Source organism: Podarcis melisellensis, assembly GCF_964234715.1.
Source record: "Podarcis melisellensis genome assembly, chromosome: 9".
Classification (NCBI taxonomy): Eukaryota; Metazoa; Chordata; class Lepidosauria; order Squamata; family Lacertidae; genus Podarcis; species Podarcis melisellensis.
The window spans coordinates 59449364-59470031 of record NC_138541.1 but is presented as its reverse complement, the minus strand read 5'-3'; the positions used below and the strand labels follow the sequence as shown (position 1 = coordinate 59470031).

Below are 20668 nucleotides of genomic sequence, written 5' to 3'. Positions count from 1 at the left end.
TCCTATCCAAAAATGAGCTCAGAGAAAACTGGTTCTGCAAGTTTGCTGCACAATCTCTCTGCACCGTGTTGATGTGTTGAGACACCATGCAGTCATCTCCCACCTGATCCCTGAAGCATTAACAACTTTGGAAAAAAATTGCAATAAAATTGTACAAACATTTGAGCTAATGTCTGCACATCTGATGGGCTACTAAAAATTATAATGAAGGTGACACCCTGCAGCACTGACATTATCATCGGATGGGATATAAACAGCTATAATAATTATGACAGTTACTTTTCTAGGCAAATAAAATGGCCGATATGTAACTGCCATCAATTCTAGATCTGGGGAGCAATATGTGTAAGCTATTTTGTTGTTAACACACCAACCATTGTGTATGTAAATACAAACTCCTCCACCCAGTGGCGTAGCCTGGGTTGTCAGCACCCGGGGCAAGGCAAGTAATTTGCGCCCCCTAACCCGTGGATTTGCGCCCCCTAATCCTAACCCCCAGATGTTGCGCCCGGTGCGGCCGGCCCCCCTGCACCCCCACGCTACGCCACTGCCTCCACCCCTAGCTTTACCAGAATCACTGTTTCTATCAGAGTGATAAATTATTCGATTTATCAGCTCAACTGCCACATCCGGTACTGCTGAATGTAGCCAAGTATCTGTAATAATTACCACACAGCTCTCACAAAGAAGCTTGTTTGCTGCCATCAGCAACTGTAATTCGTCAATTTTGTGGATGAGAGATCTGATGTTGGCCAGGAAGACGCTTGGCAGTGCTGGTCTGGTGGGTCTTTTTCGAAGCCGGGTTAACAGACCAGCTCTGCAACCACGTTTTTGCTTTCGCTCTTTTCTCTTTCGCTTCTTTCAGCACTTCCCCCTCCCGTCGACAATCCATAGAGATCCTGGAGGTCTTACTGTGCAGTTTGGTATACAGTGGGACCTTTGAAACTCTCTAGTTATCTCTATTTTTCTTGTGAGCCCGATGTTTACCAGTTTTGTGCGTGAGTAGGTGAGGTATTGGGAGCTCAGAGCCACAGCGTATGAACGCGCCGCCATCTAGGAACTGAATGCCTGAAACTTGGGATGAGAAAGTAAGATTGATGACTGAAATCTGTGTTGAATTGCTGGCAAGTACATCAGTCAATTCTGTGGCAGGCAGACACAAATCACCCCACATGAAAAGGTATGTTACAACTGTTGCAAATGTTTTGTGTGTGCAGTCTTACATACAATACTAGGTGAGTAGCATCCCAGATGGAAGAAGGGGTGTGACAATCAGCAGCATCTAGCAAAACATCACCATACATGTAAGAAAATTCCCCACCCACACAATGCGCTACCATTGCACATTTTCCAGTGAATTCCAGAATGTGAACCACTGATATTGGGTCTACACTTAACTGTTGCCACTCCAATTGAGGCCTTCTCCAGCAGAATTACAGCCTGAAGCTGTATGGTGGACTTGAATTTACTTTCCCTTCAGCAATGGGAATTTCCGCTACCTTCCCCAATGTAATTCAGGCAGCATTTTTTGATACTCTGCAGAACTTCACAGCTGCCTAATGACACACCCAAAAGTATTTAAAATGGTTTGTCTTCCCACTTGCCAAAGGCAGAGAAATAGAAGACCAGTAATGAAAATGGTGGATAACTTGCAGGTCAGCAAGCGCATCCACCAACAATTATGAAGGAAAAGTTGAAATGGGAAAATAGAAAAACTTTTTTTTTCAGGCTTAAGTCACTCCTAGCATGCTACAGCACACCACAATCACCAGTACACGGACAGCAGAATAACCTCAGCTCTGGAAAAGCATGAGACGAACAGGCAGAAATAATAGGTGGGGTACAGATTAGCCTTTGTGGGTGCTTCTAGATGGATTATAGGATTTGTGTTCCTCATGCATGGACATTTTCTGCACATGGGATCATAGTCCTAAGAGTGACAGACTGATATTTATTTATACCAACCAATATTTACTGATGCTATTGTACTATTATTTTTAAAAATAATACTACATGGTCTTGTGTGTGTGTGTGTTTTAATGAGAGTGCAGCGTAGCAATATTTAAATGAATAGTTTTAAATATTAAGGTCTTGTCTGCAAGCAACTTGCATCAAGAGGTACACGCAAAAAACCAATGTTGCTCAGCTGCAAGAGAAAAGCAGAGTGTGTGTGCAGACGGGTCCAAGGCACAATCAACAAGTGGGATATAAATCCCTAAATCTAAATTATGTGAAATTTAAAGCATTTTAAACCCCCTGAAGGAACAGCGCCACCTTTCTCATTTAAAATGGAACAGAGATTTGGCCCACGAGGAAAAACCCCACGAGGGGAGATTTAAAGGGCCCAAAAAAACCCCTGAATTCTCCGCATCAACGTTGAACAGCTGGGCGGTCTTTCTCAGCCCTCTCGGGGCTCCCGAGGACAGAACCAAGATTGATGTCCACCTTGACCACTCCCAGAGAGAGGAAGCGACTTCTTCGCACCAATAAGCGTGTGGGGAGGGCGGAGCTTTGACCACCTCGGCGTGCCGATTGGCCGGACAGGTCGCCCGCCTTGGCGCATAGGCTCGGAGCCGGGGCCTTACCGCCGAGGTAGCCACTGAGGATGAAGGCGGGAGGCGGGCACGGAAGAGCGACGCTTCGCCCGGCCAACGAGCCGCCGGGATGCCTGTTCCTGTTTGAGAGGAACGTGCCAATGAGGGTGGCGTGAGGGCGGGGAGAAGAAGGAGCTGGGCTTTGCGAGTTATCGAGAGAGAGAGAGAAAAGAGTCGAGATAATAAAGGCGGCGGGAGGCGGCGGCGATTGGAGCCGTTCTGAGCGGCCCCTGTCGGGCGGAATCCTTTTCAAAGCGGCCGCGCGGAGGGCGGAGCGGGCGCCGTGACGGGAGGGCGGTGATGGTCGCCGACAGGATGAAGTAGTGCTGCTTCGGGGCGGCGGCGAAAACGTCCGGGCTGCTTCTGAAACCTCCGCCAACCGGGGCGAGGAGAAAGCGCCTCAGGAGCGTCGCCACCACTAAGCAGGTATGGAAACCTGAGGAGCCGAGAGAGAGAGAGATTGTGGTTTGAGCGCCATTCGCGAGGGGTTCTGTGGCGGCGGCGGCGGCGGTTTCCCGGTCCCAACGGAAACGGAGCCGCCGGCGCGAGACCCTCTCTGGAAACGAGGCCGGGCGGGCGCGCGCGAGAGCAACGGCTTCTTTCCCTCAGGCTGCTGCTGCTGTGAGGCGCTTTTGTTTATAGCCGAGGGGCGTGTGCGCGTGTGTGTGTGTGTGCGCGCGGGCGCGCGCGTTCTGAGCGGCGGTTCTCCTCCCACCCACCCGCGGGAAACCGAGGAAGAAGGGAGACCGCGGGTTCTCGATCTCCCGCCCTTTCTTTCGCAGCGCAGGTAGCGGGTTCGCCGGGCGTTTCGCGGAGCGGAAAGCGCAGCTGCTCGGAGGAGAGCGGGGAGGCTGGGCCGGGGGAAGGGGGGTCGACCGCAGCGAGGCTTCGGGAGTCGCCTGCCTGCCCGGGAGGGAGCTCCTTTCTTTCTTTCTTTTTCTTTCTTCCTCCCTTCCCCTCCCGCGAGGGAGGCACCCACGCAGCCAACTTTCTCGTAACTGTCGCTCGGCGGGGCGCTTCTAGCCCTGCTTCCTTCAAGACGCAGAGAGAGAAAGAGTGACGCGCTCGCAGGCAAAAAAACCCCCTGTAAACCTGAGGATGTGGGTGTCTTCTTTGGCGATCTCTCGTCGCCGATTGTCTTCCACGAACACGGTCTTAACAGCGAGTCCGTAAGTGACCGTGGAGGCCAATTCTGGATCCACACGTCCTTCCACAGTGGCGACATAGGTTTCTGGGCAGGAGTTGATCACGGTGAGGGTTTGCCACGCGTGCCTTCCTCTTAGCACGTTTCCATTTTTAAGTTCGGAATAGAGTACAGTAGTTGTTTTGGAAGATGATCATCAGGCATCTGCACGACCAGTCCAACGCAGTTGATGTAGAAGAATCATCGCTTCAACACGGGGGATCTTTGCTTCTTCCAGTACGCTGGCATTATTTCACCTGTCTTCCCAAGTGACGTGTAGAATTTTTTGGAGACACTGTTGATGGAATCTTTTGAGGAGTTGGAGATGATGTTTATATGTGGTCCACGTTTCACAAGCGTACAGTAAGGTTGGTAGTACAGTAGCTTTGTGAACATACATTTTGGTTTCCCTGCGAATATCCTCAAACACTCTGTGCTTCAGTCAGGAGAAAGCTGCACTTGTAGAGCTCAGGCAATGCTAGATTTCGGCATCAGTGTCGGCCCTTGTGGAAAGATAACTGCCTAGGTAGAAGAAGTGGTTGACACTTTCCAATGTTACACCACTGGGTTGGGTTTGTGGCGCTGCAGAGGGGTTAGCTTGTGCCTAAGGATGTGGGTGTAACCACTCTGTTTGCCCCTGCGGAGTTCAACACCTGAGCCCAGCTGCTCCCCTTTGGTGCCTCGAAGGAGGCTATGTACCATAATAGGGTTGCCATAGTTCACACAGTGACAATCTGGACAGAAAAGCTGGAGGTGGGGGGGGGCAAAGTTGTTGAGCTTTCTTTCATTTTGCCCAAAGCTGTTGAGGTGTGGTGTTTTTGGTTTGTTTTTTGAAAAATCACTAAAAATAAATAAATGCTGTTTTTGAGCTATTTTTGTGGGGAAGCGGCACTGCCGACATGGGCTGACGTACAGTCAGATTTTTTGCGGATTTCTGCCCAGACTGCTGCCGACCTCAGTATTCTGAAGGTATCCAGGAAAATCCAGACTTACGACAACTGTACTACTTTTTTCCAAATCATTAAAATTAATTTTCCAAATTATTACAAATCAAACCAATTGAATTAATTTAATTCAATTTCTTAAAATCAGGTTTCCTGCTCTTGTTCCAAGCATATGATCATTATTTCCTTGCATAGCCGCATCGTTTCTTACTTAGACTGAGTCCAGTTGACATCCTTCACTTGCTGTTAAACCATTCTTCCAGCTGGCCGCTTTTTCCACTTTACAAACAGCACCTCTGTTACATCTTATATGACAACCCACTACATGATAGCTGTGGGAGTTACACTTCGGCTTGCTAGTGGGTGTGAAGCCCAAGGGGGTGACAGGTGGCAGGCAGGTCACTGTTGCTGAAAGGAAGGGTGCAGAGTGTGAGCATATGCCTATGCCAGCACAAGATGCCTTTGGTTCAGTCCCTGGTGCCCCAGATAGTGCAGGGAGAATTTTCCCTCTGAAACCCAAGCTACCCTTTGCCCATATAAAATGAAAACTGGCTTCAGGATCTGCCATGGTGGAGCATTGCTGCTTTCTCAGTGGGTTCCTGGAAAAGAAACATTCTGTTGTGCTAGCAAGCCTCATGACAGTTAAATGAAATGTAAGGCACCTTTAGGGATGTTTGAAGATTTCCAAATATGGGCTTGAGAAGCTTGTTTTGAATTGGAATTAACTAATCCCTGATCTCATGGCTGTGACATGGCTGTGTAGTGGACAGTGGGGGCTAGTTTCTTGATCTTAATTCAACTTGTACACAAATAGGAATAGCAAGCAATATGTTGATATTTGTGTCAGAAGTTCTCTTGGGCGATCTTATGTGATCTTCAAATAATACATGGTACATAGTTAGATAAACACAAATCAAAGGAGTTGAAGTTTGGCTAGAAAAGCAAGTGTTTTCTTGAGACTGCTGATTTTTGTTTTTTCTAGGATCTATTGTAAAGCGCCCTCATCTTGGGAATACAAATTACACATTCCAGATGCAAACTTTTTGTACTGATGCCCATTGTTTTCAGGTCACATAAGTAGCACATTTTCTTTTCCTCCCCTTGTATTTTGCAAGCTTCACATGTTTGTGTTGGAGAGCTTAATCCCTTCTCCTGCCCCCTTTGCTTTGCTCAGTTTGCTGGGACTGCCAGGGCTGTGATCAAAAGTTCAGAAGGAAGTGATACATGGCCTCAGAGGTTGAAGAAAGTTAATTTGTCTGTGAGATACTGCAGATGAACTATTGAAACAGGAAGAGTTATTACCCAATAATACACTATTTAACGCTGAGCATTTTGTACTACAAGCAGTGGCAAATGGCATAGGAATAATCCATGTTATTTGTTACTTCTGTACTTGTAAACAAACACATCTGAAACAAAGTATCCAGACAATAAGCGCTACAGTAAGCACAACCTGGTTTGTACTCTGGTGGACTTCCATTTTTCCCAAGTATGCTACTATATTGCAATACTTCATTACTATTGTAACTTACATAGGTTTATGTAGAAAAACTTCAGAATCTCCATAGATGGTTAGAGAGCACCAAGTGTTGGAAAACTGCAGAGATACTTATATTCTCCTGCTGTTGTTGTTTTTGGATGCAGGGTATGTGGAGATGGGGAAGAAACTACTGGAGATAAAAACTACAAATTGCTCTTCTCTAATGTCATCTGATATAGATATGTAGTTGCTTTAATATAATTTTCTTCCTCTTCTGTTAAATTAAGGCCATTGAGGAGAGGGAGAAAAGAAGCCTTGTTTAGACCAATTATTTTAAAGAATTTTTGAGTCATTAAAGCCCTAAATGGCTTCAGCCTGAAGGAGTGTCTCCCCGCCCCGCCCTGCCCCCCATTGTTCAGCCCAGATACTGAGGTTCAGCTTCTGGCGGTTCCCTCATTGTGAGGTTACAGGGAACCAGGTACAGGGCCTTCTCAGTAGTGGCACCCGCCCTGTGGAATGCACTCCCATCAGATGTCAAGGAAATAAACAACTATCCAACTTTTAGAAGACATCTGAAGATAGCCCTGTATCAGGGATTTTTTTTTATGTCTGATGTTTTACTATTTTTTATATATGCTGTAAGCTACCCAGAATGTCTGGGGAAACTCAGCCAGATGGGTGGGGTATAAATAATAAAATTATTGTTGTTGTTGTTGTTGTTGTTGTTGTTAATTAAAAGATGATAGTACATTGTTAATAAGGTTTAAATGAAAGAATACATATAAAAACACATCCAATGCATATAACAACCCTTTTCTATGGTCTTCTGATTTCAAGCCAGTAGTCTACAGTCATACCTTGGATCCCAAACGCCTTGTGAGTCAAACGTTTGGACTCTTGAATGCCGCAAACCTGGAAAGGAGTGTTCTGGTTTGCAAACATTCTTTGGAATCCAAAAATCTGACGTGACATCCGTGGCTTCTGATTGGCTGCAGGAGCCATGCCTTGGTTTCCGAAAGTTTTGGAAGTCAAACAGAATTCCGGAATGGATTCCGTTCAACTTTCAAGGTACCACTGTAATTGTAAACTTTAGAAATAAACTTAAATAGATTTAAAATCTAAAAGCCATGATGGGTAAAGGAATTGGGCCTGGGACAGTGCAAATCCACCCAGAATACATAATCTTCATAGTCCATTCTATCACCTGCCAAAAACAGTCTTGTATGGCCTAAGTTTCAGGTGGTTTCTCTTGATCCAGTCATTATTTTACTGAACACCTACAGACCTGGTTTTCATGTCAGATTAACCATAGTTAGTGCTTCTGGATGCTGCTCAAAAGTATCAGCACAGCGTGGCCATGAGTGGGAGAGGAGTGAAACGGAGGTGTTACAGCAGCATGCACATGCTGCTTGTTTAAGTTTAAACCATAGTTAATATTAACTATGATTTAATGTGGCTTGTAGACAGAGCTATTGTCACATCTGAAGTTGATGGAAAGTTGGAATTTGAGCTGCTGCATTGTGATGAAACTTCACATTCATTCAAAACCTGCAAATGAGTTATTACACAGTTTCATGTAACAATTAGAGGACAAATAATAAATATAATGAAGGACCTAAGTGGATCCCTCTGACACTTGCAGCAAAAATACCCTGACGTGCCACAGTAGTTCTCCCAACCATCTAGAATTGTTTTGTCAGATAGGATCAGAACCACTAGAGTATGGCAGAAGAATTGATGAGAGGTCTAGGACAAGTTAACACTTCCGTTTCTTCTTTCCCATAAAGGAGCTTGCCCACTAGTATGACTAAAGCTGGACTAGTGATGAGGTTGAAACGGTTTCGAGATTTTTGTTTGTTTGTTCCAGGAGTGTCTAGAATTGCATTGGGGCCCAATGAGTTCCCCAAAGGTTTCAGTATAAACTTCATAAACTGGCTGGATATAGTAGTGAAAATGTTAGGCTATTGATGGGTATGTTACAACTGGTTACCATAGCTGTTATATATGAACCCCTACAGTGTACGTTGCATGTAAGCCCTATATGTAGTCTGCTATGTGATTTTCATGGTTTATTTGTGATTTCCTTCTGCCCACATTGTTCTCTGCCTTTTGGCATAGTTGGTAGCGACTATCTTGAGCGAGCAGTCCTTACAGTCAGCTTGTCATATGCTTAACCTGTGAGAATGTTCTCAGAAGGGAAAATGTCAGGGTGGGGATGGTGGTTTTTCTACTCACAACACTTTGAATGCTCCCAATTCTGTGTTACAGTCTCAGCAGTACAGTGTTTTTCTTTGTTTCCTTCCTGTGGCCCCACACCCCGTCCTACCAGTAGAAAGGTAGCTTTTAAAATGTTTTGTTTGTAAACAGAACATGCTTATAAATGGAACCAAGCAGTTCAAAAGCATACCCGTGCAAGTAGATAAATAGGTACCTCTGGGGTGGGAAGGTAAATGGCATATCTGTGTGCTCTGGCTTCTGTCACCATCCTCCATTTGCCAGAAGTGGTTTAGTCATTCTGGCCATGTGTCCTGGGAAACTGTCTGTGGACAAACGCCGCCTTCCTCGGCCTGAAAAGCGAGATGAACGCTGCACCCCATAGTCACATTTGGATCCTTTCCAGTTGGGATTCAGGCATCATCATTGAACTGAAACTCCTTGGTTGCGCTGGTCGATGATCTCCGGTGGGCTAGGGACAAAGGCGAAAGCTGTTTCCTAGTTCTGCTGGATCTCTCAGTAGCCTTTGATACAATCAACCATGGCATCCTTCTGGACTGTCTAGAGGGGCTGGGAGCTGGGGGCACTGTTATACAGTGGTTCTGCTCCTTCCTCCTGGGCTGTGTCCAGAAAGTGGTGTGGGGAGATGAGTGTTTGGACCCCTGGGCTCTCATTTGTGGGGTGCCTCAGGGTTCCATCCTCTTCCCCATGCTTTTTAACATCCATAAGCTTCTGGGAGAGATCATCAGGGAGTTTGGGCTGCGTGTTCATCAGTATGCGGATGATACCCAGCTCTACCTCTCTTTCAAATCGGAACCAGTGAAGGTCCTGTGTGAGTGTCTGCAGGTGGTTGGAGGATGGATGTCGGCTAACAGATTGAGGTTGAATCCTGACAAGACAGAAGTACTGTTTTTGGGGGACAGGGGCGGGCGGGTGTAGAGGACTCCCTGGTCCTGAATGGGGTAACTGTGCCCCTGAAGGAGCAGGTGCGCAGCCTGGGAGTCATTTGGACTCACAGTTTTCCATGGAGGTGCAGATCAATTCTGTGTCTAGGGCAGCTGTCTACCAGCTCCATCTGGTACACAGGCTGAGACCCTACCTGCCCGTGGACTGCCTCGCCAGAGTGGTGTATGCTCTGGTTATCTCCTGCTTGGACTAATGCAATGAGTTCTACGTGGGGCTACCTTTGAAGGTGACCCGGAACCTATAATTAATCCAAAATGCAGCAGCTAGACTGGTGCCTGGGAATGGCCACCAGGACCATATAACGCCTACATTGGCTCCCAGTACATTTCAGAGCACAATTCAAAGTGTTGGTGCTGACCTTTAAAACCCTAAACAGCCTTGGCCCAGTATACATGAACGAGCGTCTCCACCCCCCACCATAGAGCCTAGACACTGAAGTCCAGCTCTGAGGGCCTTATGGCAGTTCCCTCCAAGTGAGAAGTGAGGTTACAGGGAACCAGGCAGAGGGCCTTCTCGGTAGTGGCACATGCCCTGTGGAACTCCCTCCCATCAGATGTCAAGGAAATAAACAATTATCTGACTTTTAGAAGACATCTGAAGGCAACCCTGTTGAGGGAAGTTTTTAGTGTTTGATATTTTATCATGTTTTTAATATTCTGTTGGAATCCGCCCAGAGTGGCTGGGGAGGCCTGGCCAGATGGGTAGCATATAAATAATAAATTATTAGTAAAAAATAATAATATTATTTGTCTGGACTTAACCGTCCAGGAGTTCTTTACCTTTTTAACCTAGAACATGTTTTATTTATAATTTTTATAATTTATACAAAATGCAATTACATAAAGTCATAGGAACATAATGAAATATTGTTGAAGCAGAAAAACATGTAATCATAGAATCACAGAGCTGGAAGGGTCATCTTTTAGTGCAACCCCCTGCAATGTAGGAAACTCAGCTAAAACATCCATGACAGATGGCCACCCAATCTCTGCTTGGAAACCTCCAAGGTAGGAGAGTACAGAACCTTCCAAGGGAGATCCGTCTTCCATGTTTTATAAAATGTAAACAACTCTTATTTGACCCCAGTTATCTGACACAGATACCGTCCAAAAGGAGCACAGGGAATTGTGTATATATGGGAGAATTTTAAGAAGCAAGTGATCCCTCACTAACTTGGTGCAAAAAGATCTTGTCATCTGGAGGAGGCCTCACTGCCTAGGTCAGTGGTGTCCAGACTTTTTTTAAAGAGGGCCAAATTTGATGAAGTGGAGGGCTATTTAAAAAATTGAAGTTGCTGAGCTTTTTCATGATTCTCCCCCCCCAAAGTTGTTGAGCTTTTTTACAATTTAACCCCAGGAAATAAACTCCCACTGGGGCTGGATTGTACCAATCAGCGGGCTGGATTAGGCCCCTGAAATGGACTTTGGACATGCCTGGCTTAGATAAAACACTATAGCGCCGCACACCCTTACTTAGTAGTAAGACCCACTGAACTCAGTACAGCTTTCTTCTAATCAGGAAAAAATTCCACTGCCCAGCTTGTCAGGCTGCCACTTCCTGCGGGTCCCTCTGGTCAGCAAAAGGAGTCTCCAGCCAAGTTACAGAAGCAAATCGGCAGACAGTAGACCGGATATTTATTTGTTGCAGCAAAGGTTCAAACACCAAAGAGGAAGAACCCTGAGCATGGAGTTGCATGAACTTTTAAGACTTTCCCCCTTTCCCCATAATACATTTCCATCAATACATCACAGATATGTCACAGTAGAGGCATGGTTGGCATGGAGAAACATGTGTCACCCATCCTAGTTCCCAACACCTTTAAAGTATCTGCTTTCCCAAGAATAATAAAATTATTTACACATTTCTCTGGCCTCCAGGCTTTCCTGTTTGTGAGCTTTCAAAGGATCTAGTCTCAATCCACTCTACCAATGGATTTCTATCTGGAACATTGTTGCTCATGAACACCTTCTGCCCCCCACTGTGGGGTTTGATTTCACACCTTGTGGAGGAGTAAGGAGCATTTGACCATATGCTCAGGGGGTTATGGAGGAAGGCAGTAGCTTGGATCCGCCTTCCCTTTAGGAGTAATACACCATTAGAATTGAGAGAATCGGACAAACCATTGATTTCATATGAATTTTTCATATGAAGTTTTGGTATGTTTTAGGGAATAGTCAGGCTCATTGTCCTGGCCTTAGTTTGAGGCTGTGATGGGCATTTTGAATTTTCAAGGTATCACAACTGCCCCCCCCTTTGGTTTTAATACTTTTGAGTAGACACTTAGTTATTTACTAGATGCAAGTCAGCAGCACCAGATGACCCCACTCGGCTAGGCACTGGGGTGGATTTCACCCTGTGCCTTGGAGAGCTGGGCCGACGCTGCCAATGGGCCCTGTGCCCCTCAGCAATATCCAAAGGCCCTGATCCACTAGGTGCTGGGGTGGATTGTGCTCTGAACCTTCCAGAATAGGGCCCAGGCTGCCACTGGGCCCAGCACTGATCTAGCAGGTCCTAATGCTAGCAGAGGCAATGGCATACTTGGGAGGGCAGGTTTAAGGAGCACTTTTGGGCCTTCAGGGTAACGAAAGCACTTGGGCACATGATAGACTAATTCAGCAGTCATGTGTATTAGCCAATAAAAGTTATGACATATGTAAATGATAATGAATGATAGCCAGTATTTGAGTATTTGGATAACACCCACAGATTCCAGAAGGATCACTATGTTAGTCTAGCAGCAACAAGAACAGAGAGCCTTAAAAGTGCTTTTTAAGACCACCACTATTTATTGGGGCATTGTTACAAACTAGAGTCAATGTCATTAGATGCATGAAATGCTATCTTCAGTTGATGAGTGTATACAGATGGGGGGCTTAAATGATGCATAGGGTATTGGTGTTTTTAATAGCACTCTTAAAGAATTTGGAAATTGGGATGGTAGTGAGATTCTATGAAGAGAGTGAGCACGATTTTTAATCCTCTATTTAATCCAAGCATTGCATTTATTTCCCTTTTCATGAAACAAGTGTGGCCACAACTGGCCAATAGCTGCATATATAAAGCATACCGTATTTTTCACCCTATAGGACACACTTTTCCCCCTCCAAAAATGAACGGGAAATCTGTGTGCGTCCTGTGGAGTGAATGCAGGCTTTCGCTGAAGCTTGGCGAGCGAGAGGGGTCGGTGCGCATCGACCCCCCTCGCTCTCCAGGTTTCAGGAAGCTATCAGCAAGCCTGGGGAGCTCGCAGGAGTTCCCGCAGGGCTCCCTAGGCTGTGGATAGCAGCCTGCTGCCCGGAGCACGGGGTGCGCTGAAGCAGAGTGCCCCGCGCTTCAGGCAGATATCCTTTTCTCCTCTAAAAACTACAGTAGGTGCGTTTTTAAAAGCTCTGGCTTCTCCAGTCCCATGGCTGGGGGGGGGGAATAATTTTTTTCTTTATTTCCCCCCCAAAAAACTAGGTGCGTCCTATGGGCCGGTGTGTCCTATAGGGCGAAAAATACGGTATATCTTTTAGGCTGGGGTAGTATCCTCTCAAGTTTAGGAAAGTGCACACATCAGTTAAGTTATAGAGTAGCCATTCCAACCTTGGGTCCGTAGGGTTGGTTATACTACAACTCGCATCATCCCTGGCCACTGCCCTGATGGCTAGGGATGTGAGTTGAAGTCCAGCGCCATATGGGGACCTAAGGTTGAGAAGGTCTGCTCTGCAGTGTTTCACAACTGGGGGGCCATCATGGATGCCTTAGCTGAGTTTCCTACATTGCAGGGGGTTGCACTAGAAAGATGACCCTTGGGGTCCCTTCCAGCTCCATGATTCTGTTTTTCTGCTTCAACAATATTCATTATGTTCCTATCATTTTATGTAATTGCATTTTATATAAATTATGAATAAAACATGTTCTATTTACAAGCAAAACATTTAAATTCTATTTACAAACAAAACATTTAAACAAAACCTTTCTAACTGGTAGGATGGGTGGGGGCATGGGTGTAGCCAGGCTTTTTGTTAGGGGGGCAGGCTTTTGTTAGAGGGGCAGAACCTCTGATTTGTTTTGATTTGTATTGATTTTTTACTTACTTGGGAGGCAGCTGCCCCCCTGAGGGACAGTGGAGCGGCCCACTGCTGAAATTTTTTTGCTGACCCCTGATCTAGTCGTTCCCCTGCTGTCCCCGTTAATATTCTTAAGAGGGTCTCTTCTCCAGTCTTCAGAGAGTAGCTGGAAGTGGGGAGGCAGAAAAAGGTCCTCCTTTCCTTCCACTCTGCACTCCAGAGCTCAGAAACTGCTTGCACTAATGACATTCCCAGTTGCAAAATGCGCCTAGAACAATGGGAGTTTTGAACACTGGAAACACTGCTCTAGAGGACTCAAGTTGGTACCTAGAGTTCTTTCTTAATTTCTATGAGTTACAGTGGTGCCTCGCAAGACGAAATTAATCCGTTCCGTGAGGCTCTTCGTATAGCGGTTTTTTCGTCTTGCGAAGCAAGCCCATTGACAGCTTAGCGGATTAGCGCTACAGCTGTCAAGCGGCTTCCAGCGATCAGCTGTTAAGCGGCTTATCAGCGGAACAGCTGATAAGCGGCTTAGCGGCTTAAGAAAAGGGCGAAAAAACACACGCGGGGGGGATGCAAGATTTTTTTCATCTTGCGAAGCAACCCCATAGGGAAATTCGTTTTGCGAAGCGCCTCCAAAACGGAAAACCCTTTCGTCTAGCGGGTTTTTCGTCTTGCGAGGCGTTCGTCTTGCGGGGCACCACTGTATATCATTACTGCTTGAGAGATATTGGAGGGGAAACACTGTAGCAACATTTGCAGGGGAAATTTGATTATTCCTTGCAACTTTAAATAAGCTGCATAACTTTCATAGGATTTTGTCTGAATTAATCCAAACAAAAGATGGCAAAAATGCTCATCCTATTGTGGTATTTTCAGTGGAAAGCACTCTCTCAAGTCACTTTGAAAGTGTATTACCATTTACAATAACTAGTTTAGAATAGCCCCATTCAGTGCTACAAAAAGCATATTACTAAAGTTTTGTGAACTCTGTTTCTGCTCTTGCTATTGCCTATCTTGTGTGTTCTGAAAACAGATTTTTATCTTGTTCTTCTGGACAACTCTAATCAGGAAGTAGAATCAATTGTGCATAAAATGTGGAGGATGATTAAGAGGGAGTGGGCTTCCCATGTTTGACTGGTTTCCCATTGTTTACTTCTAAAAGGAAACCAGTAAATTCTTGCATCAGAACACTGATAAAACTTGTTCTGAATACAGCTTTGTTTACATCTGTAGACTTTCAGACTATGATAACTAACAATATTTTGTTTTTTAGAAATACCCTTTTATTGCATGCTGAGACTTGAATTTTTGTGAGTAGTTAAAATGCATTCGAGTCGCCTCCAGTGTGAAATTAATAAGTCTTAAACATTTAAAACACTTGCTGTGGCTCCTAGTAGGGAAGAGGAACAGGAGGAAGCCCTGAAGCTTAAGCAAGTTAAAACAAGTTTGTAACTGACATGGAGTCTGAAATATGCTCTCTTGAACCTTTCCAGTGATTCACTAGTGAGGCATGGTTTTAAAAATGTAGGTGTTACTTGTAGTGTCATAAGCACCAGCTCCCTAGGCCTGAAGCAAGATGAGCGCCACACTCCATAGTTGCCTTTGACTGGACTTAACCATCCAGGGGTCCGTTACCTTTCACCATTGATTGCTTTTCTTGAATGCTTTATGTATAGCATTTAACCTTAAAATATATAAAATTAAATGCCTTTTCTAAGAGGCTGCAGGAAAAAATATTTTCCAAGTTACCTCTATTATTAAAATAACATGCTTTCTTAGTAATTTTGAAGCCAGTTGTGAGCTATACATTCCACAATGTATAACGTCTTGAATGAAATAGATATACATTCTCTTCAGCCTGTTTTAAGGACTATCTCCATAGAGGGATTTATACAGTCTACTGTGGTTTTGTGGTCCTCTGTGAATTGAGTAAATGGAAAGAAAACAGATGAGGTCATTGCTAGGTAGAATATAACTAGACAGAGGACAGACTGTTTGCTGCTTGGGAAAATGGCAAGTGGAATAAAACATATCTGTCTATGTCAAACCCGCTGACCAATCAAGTTAAGCTGAAACTACCTTGAGAGTACAGTGGTACCTCGGGTTACATACGCTTCAGGTTACAGACTCTGCTAACCCATAAATAGTACCTCGGGTTAAGAACCTTGCTTCAGGATGAGAACAGAAATTGTGTAGCAGCGGCGCAGTGGCAGCAGGAGGCCCCATTAGCTAAAGTGGTCCTTCAGGTTAAGTACAATTTCAGGTTAAGAATGGACCTCCAGAACGAATTAAGTTCTTAACCTGAGGTACCACTGTAGTAGTATTAGGACAAGAAGACAGGATATAAAGAAATTCAGAGGAACCTTTTACTATTTTTTTAAAAAAAATATTTCCCCTCTTTCTTTCTAGCCCTGAATATATTAGTTTCTTGTAACCTGTATTTGTCCAGCAAGGGACCAAGAATATTTCATCTTTTTACCTGCTCTTACATAGTGAATGTACAAGCTTGGCTCCTAGAAAAATATCATGATAGGTCCATTCCAGGTGGCTTGCATCATTTGTTGTTGATCACAAATGGTTTTACATTGGTAAGACTTTATCCCCCTGAAAAATCTTCTGTAACTATAGCTACTTTGTATTAATCTCTGCTTTCCCCTTATATTGGTGTGGCCCACTAGATGTGCTGAACTACAACTCCCATCATTGATGAACATTGGCTGTGGTAGCTAGAGTAGAGATCAGAAAAGCCACAGGTTAACTACTTGTGTTCTAAAAGCTTTCATTTTATTTATGTATTTATTTCATAAAATTCATATACCACTTGATTGTAAGCAACCACCACCACCCCTAAATTAATAAATGTCTTTTCCAGTTATACCTACTACTGTATAGTTTTACATGTGATCTTAAAACTTCTAAACTGGAACTTCAGCAACTGTTCTTCAGCTATCATTAAAGGCTACCAAAGCATTAACTGTACACACTGTTTTCCTCTAAGCAATGAATTGGAATGTTCTCTTTGATCTACAGTCCTGCTCTTGAAAACTGAAATGGGGTGGGAGTGAGAGTGTCATTGGTTTTCAGACTCTTAAATAATTCATTTTAATCTTGACTGAAGCAGAAATGGCTCATTTCTGAAGCAGAGGAAATAACACTAGAAGGAGAGGTGATGAGAATCTGTCATAACCCATGCTTATCCTAGTATTTATTGTCAGGCTGAGTATGATTTGCTCATATGGGTATTTGTTACCTTATTGACCGGGTTAGAGAACCTCTGGGCCAAAGCACAACACAGCCCAGCACGCCTCCCAGTTTGGCCAGTTTGGGCAAGCCATGCTCACCCTACAGCAGATGTCATACATGGTGTGCAGTGGGGCAGTTATGGGCAGGTCTTCAAAGGGGTAATTGGGAGCTTAAAGTGAGCTCCCAGTTGTTCCTCTGCTCCAGGAGGGGGTGAGTAACAAAAAGGGAAAAGGTGGCTAACAAGTATTCACACTTGATGTTTTAATGTGTTAAACTACTTTGAGATTTTTTTCCTTTAAAATGTAAAGCGATATAGAAATGAAATGGATGCTAATAATAAATAATAATTATTATTCACTTCTCCCTCCCAGTGCTGCTTCTTGAACCTTTGAAAATCACAGGTTCGAAAAGCAGCATGGGACTTCTTGCAACAAGATTTTCCAATAGCCCATCCTCCAAAGTCCCTTTGTCATAGTAACGCCAGGTGATTATATGTTAAATTTTGCCCTTCACAGGTGTGGGGATAAAGATCTGGCCTGCTGGTCAGGAAAAAAACAAACCCACCCCTGAGATATGAGTACTGTTATACCTCGTGTTGTGTTAGGTTCATGTTGCGTCTTTTCGGCTTGCAAACATGGCAAACCTGGAAGTGTATACTTCTAGGTTTTGCCGCGCATGCATGCGCAGAAGCGGTCTATTGTGCTCTGCGCTTGCGCAGAGCAGTGCCGCTCTAGTTGCAGACTTTTTGGGGTGCGAATGGCACCCCGGAATGGATCGTGTCCGCAACTAGAGGTACCACTGTATATGAATATAAGTATTCATATAGGAAATCCTGTCATAGTTTTCTTATCTGTGCTGTCAGATGGGATACAGTGCATTCCAGAGAAACCATTGTGGTACACCACAAATAGTGACCATGAAAGGCAACAGAATATACTGTAGTTCCATTTTCTCCTGAGACACAGTTGCCAACTGGTTGTGGAATATTTTCCCAGCTGGCTTCAGAGCCTGAAACTTCCTCATGTAAACTGGAGTCATTGTCCATCAATTTAGTGCATGGTGTTGTGTTTTTGGATGTAGTCACCATATTTTTCACATGCAATAATTTGTAGGCTACTAGGCCTTCTCTTTCAATCAAGTGAAAATGGTTAAATCACTCTCTCTGCCTCTGAAAATGTTCTCTGTATGTAAAGTCATTGAGATACACTCACCATTGACTGCCTGTTTGAGGGATTACAGAGCTCAGAGATTATGCAATCATTTTGTGGCATGTTTCTTTAATTTCCCCCATTTTATAATACACAATAATCATAAGTATATATACAGCTGTACTTACTATATCTATAATTACTGTTTGTTTTGATTCCAGTGTCACAAAATGGTAGGCATTTTTTTTCCTTTAAAGAGTCTCCACTGATAGCATAGTTCCCTCCTATAGCTGCTTATATCATTATTTTATTCATAATCATTACATTCCAAATCTTCTCCTTCCAGAGGTCTGTTGGTGGTACAGTATCTATTTCCCACATGTTTGCTATTAAAACTGAGCATCTATCACGATATGAACAACCAGGACAAAAGTCCCTTGGCCAATGTGGTATTCTTCATTGCCCAATAACATTCTCAGAACCTACTATTTCTGTAATTTCTTGCATATTTCCCCTCAAATACCTTTCAGTCATCCACAGTTCCACCATAGATGTGCAAAAGTGCATGAGAGAATGAATGAATATGAAATACATGCTAAAAATGACCGTGAAGCTCATTAGATAGCCCTGAGCAAATCATAATATCTTGCGCTAACAAGCTTGCTGTGAACTTTTCAGATACTTTCCAGATACTTTATTGAGTGTATTTAGAAGACATTTTTTGAGGGTTTTTTAAATTTTGAGGGGTGGAACTGTCTTTTTCTGGAATCTAAGAACAGTAAGATGTGTCAAAATGTTTTAAGCTAGTCAGATTGGCACTCGCAGTTGGAACATGTCAATTGTACTCATGTTGCTTTTGAAGTGATATGTTAAAACATTGTTCTGTGATTGTGGTTTCACATGTGCAAGGCATCCTTCAATGATGTCCTTACGTGTGCATCCTTAGGCTCAACTCATTAGGTAGGAATGGACTGGAATGATTCAAGTGGGATGATGGACTGTGGACAGAGGGGCCACTTTTCAAAAAACACACCCCCTTGTTAAAACACAAACTAATACAGCAGAGTTTGGAAGAGTTTGGATTTGATAATCCTGCTTTATCACTACCCGAAGGAGTCTCAAAGCGGCTAACATTCTCCTTTCCTTTCCTCCCCCACAACAAACACTCTGTGAGGTGAGTGGGGCTGAGAGACTTCAGAGAAGTGTGACTAGCCCAGGGTCACCCAGCAGCTGCATGTGGAGGAGCGGAGACCCGAACCCAGTTCACTAGATTACAAGTCTATCGCTCTTAACCACTACACCACACTGGCTACAGCCTTCTTCGCAATGTGTTTTTCCTATGTCTAGGAAGTTTCTACATGAGGAAACTTTCAAGAAAGGCACCCCTTATTTACAGTCTGACATATACAGTCTTCTTAGCATCTCTTTTTGGTGCATTTATAATGATCTCAGAGGCTTGGCTGCATTAACTAACATTTGTCATTAACAAGGATTACAGCTCAGTAGATCAAAACAAAGGCCTTTTTGTTGGACACTTCTATCTGCTAATTGTAATCTTGATTTTTAAAAATAAAGTTGTCACAAGAGCTGTGCTGTGTCAGAGCAAAGGCCTATCTGTCCAGCATTCCCTTTTCACAGAGGCCAACCAGATCCCTATGGAAGGTCTGCAAAGCAGTACACGAGCTCAACAGCATTCTTCCCAACTTGTGTTCCCCAGCAACTTGCATTCAGAGACATAATGCCTCCCATTCTATAAGTAGCATCTTGCAAATAGCCATTGATAGCCTTAACTTTCATAAGTTTTATCTAATCTGCTTCTAAAGCTGTCCAAGTTGGTGGTCATTGCTACTTCCGGTAGTGAATTCTATTTTCCCCCACTATGTGCTATGTGAAGAAGTATTTTGCTTGTCCTGAAGGTTATAGCATTCAGCTTCATTGGATGATTCTAGTCCAGTATTGTGTGAGAAAGCATTTCTCTTACACTGTTTTTGTGAATTACTTTAGTATTCAGGGAAGCACTGGCTCCAAAACAGGGGCAACGTTTGAAAGGGGAACATATAGTGATCGGAAAAACTTGGTTTTTGCTTTGGACAACAAACAGCAGCACACGTAGGGGGCCTTCATACTGGGGTAGGGAGGGAATCGGCATGTATGCTACACTTTGTTTAGTGGGAGTAGCCCAATTCAATAACTGTATTGTTCTTGGTTTCATAGGAATGCTGTATTTAATGCCATGTGAATTTTATTTATTCTAGTCGTATTTTAGAACTATCCTTTCTTTAGCTTTTGGTTACTATAATTTTTTGTTAAACCAGAATGTCCAAGATACTACAATTATAGAAACAAAATATTTTGTGTATTTAAACTTCTTTAATAAAAAAACCCCCGTTGCTTTAGGTTTTTTTTGTTTTTGTTTTTATTGGTAGCTATAGTTAGATCTTTGCAAACATCTCTTACTTGTGTTGTGTCTAACCAGCAAAAGAGCTGTTTCTACCTTGCCCTATTCAGATGTCATATGGAATGTGCCTTGTATGAACAATAGTCAGAAAGAATATTGTTGTTGTTTAGTCGTCTTAGTCGTGTTTGACTCTCCTTGATCCCATGAACCAGAGAATGCCTTGGAAACGCTCACTTTCTTCTCAAAGCTTCTCCTTTTTTTATGTCCATGGAGTTTTCTTGGCAAAATACTGGAGTGGTTTGCCAGTTCCTTCTCCAGGTGGATCACATTTAGACTAAACTCTCGGCTATAACCTGTCCATCTTGGGTGGCCCTGCACGGCATAGCTCATAGCTTCTCTGAGTTCTTCAAGCCCCTTCGCCACGACAAGGCAGTGATCCATGA

General features: G+C 43.9%; 1 protein-coding gene and 1 long non-coding RNA gene across 3 annotated transcripts in view; one reads left to right on the top strand and one right to left on the bottom strand.

Annotated features, from left to right (window-relative positions):
- The first annotated feature begins 2719 nt into the window (after positions 1–2719).
- FRYL (FRY like transcription coactivator) overlaps positions 2720–20668 on the top strand; it is a 146581-nt gene continuing 128632 nt past the window's right edge. For both annotated transcript variants that reach the window (XM_081924280.1, XM_081924279.1), the window contains exon 1: positions 2720–3020. The gene's annotated coding sequence lies outside the window, so the exon portion shown is untranslated. The remainder of the gene's footprint in view (positions 3021–20668) is intronic.
- On the bottom strand, positions 4576–11495 carry LOC309377450. Its single transcript, XR_014171584.1, has 3 exons — positions 10854–11495; positions 8633–8887; positions 4576–5129 (listed from the first exon to the last, which is right to left on the bottom strand). It is a non-coding gene; the product is annotated as an uncharacterized lncRNA (long non-coding RNA).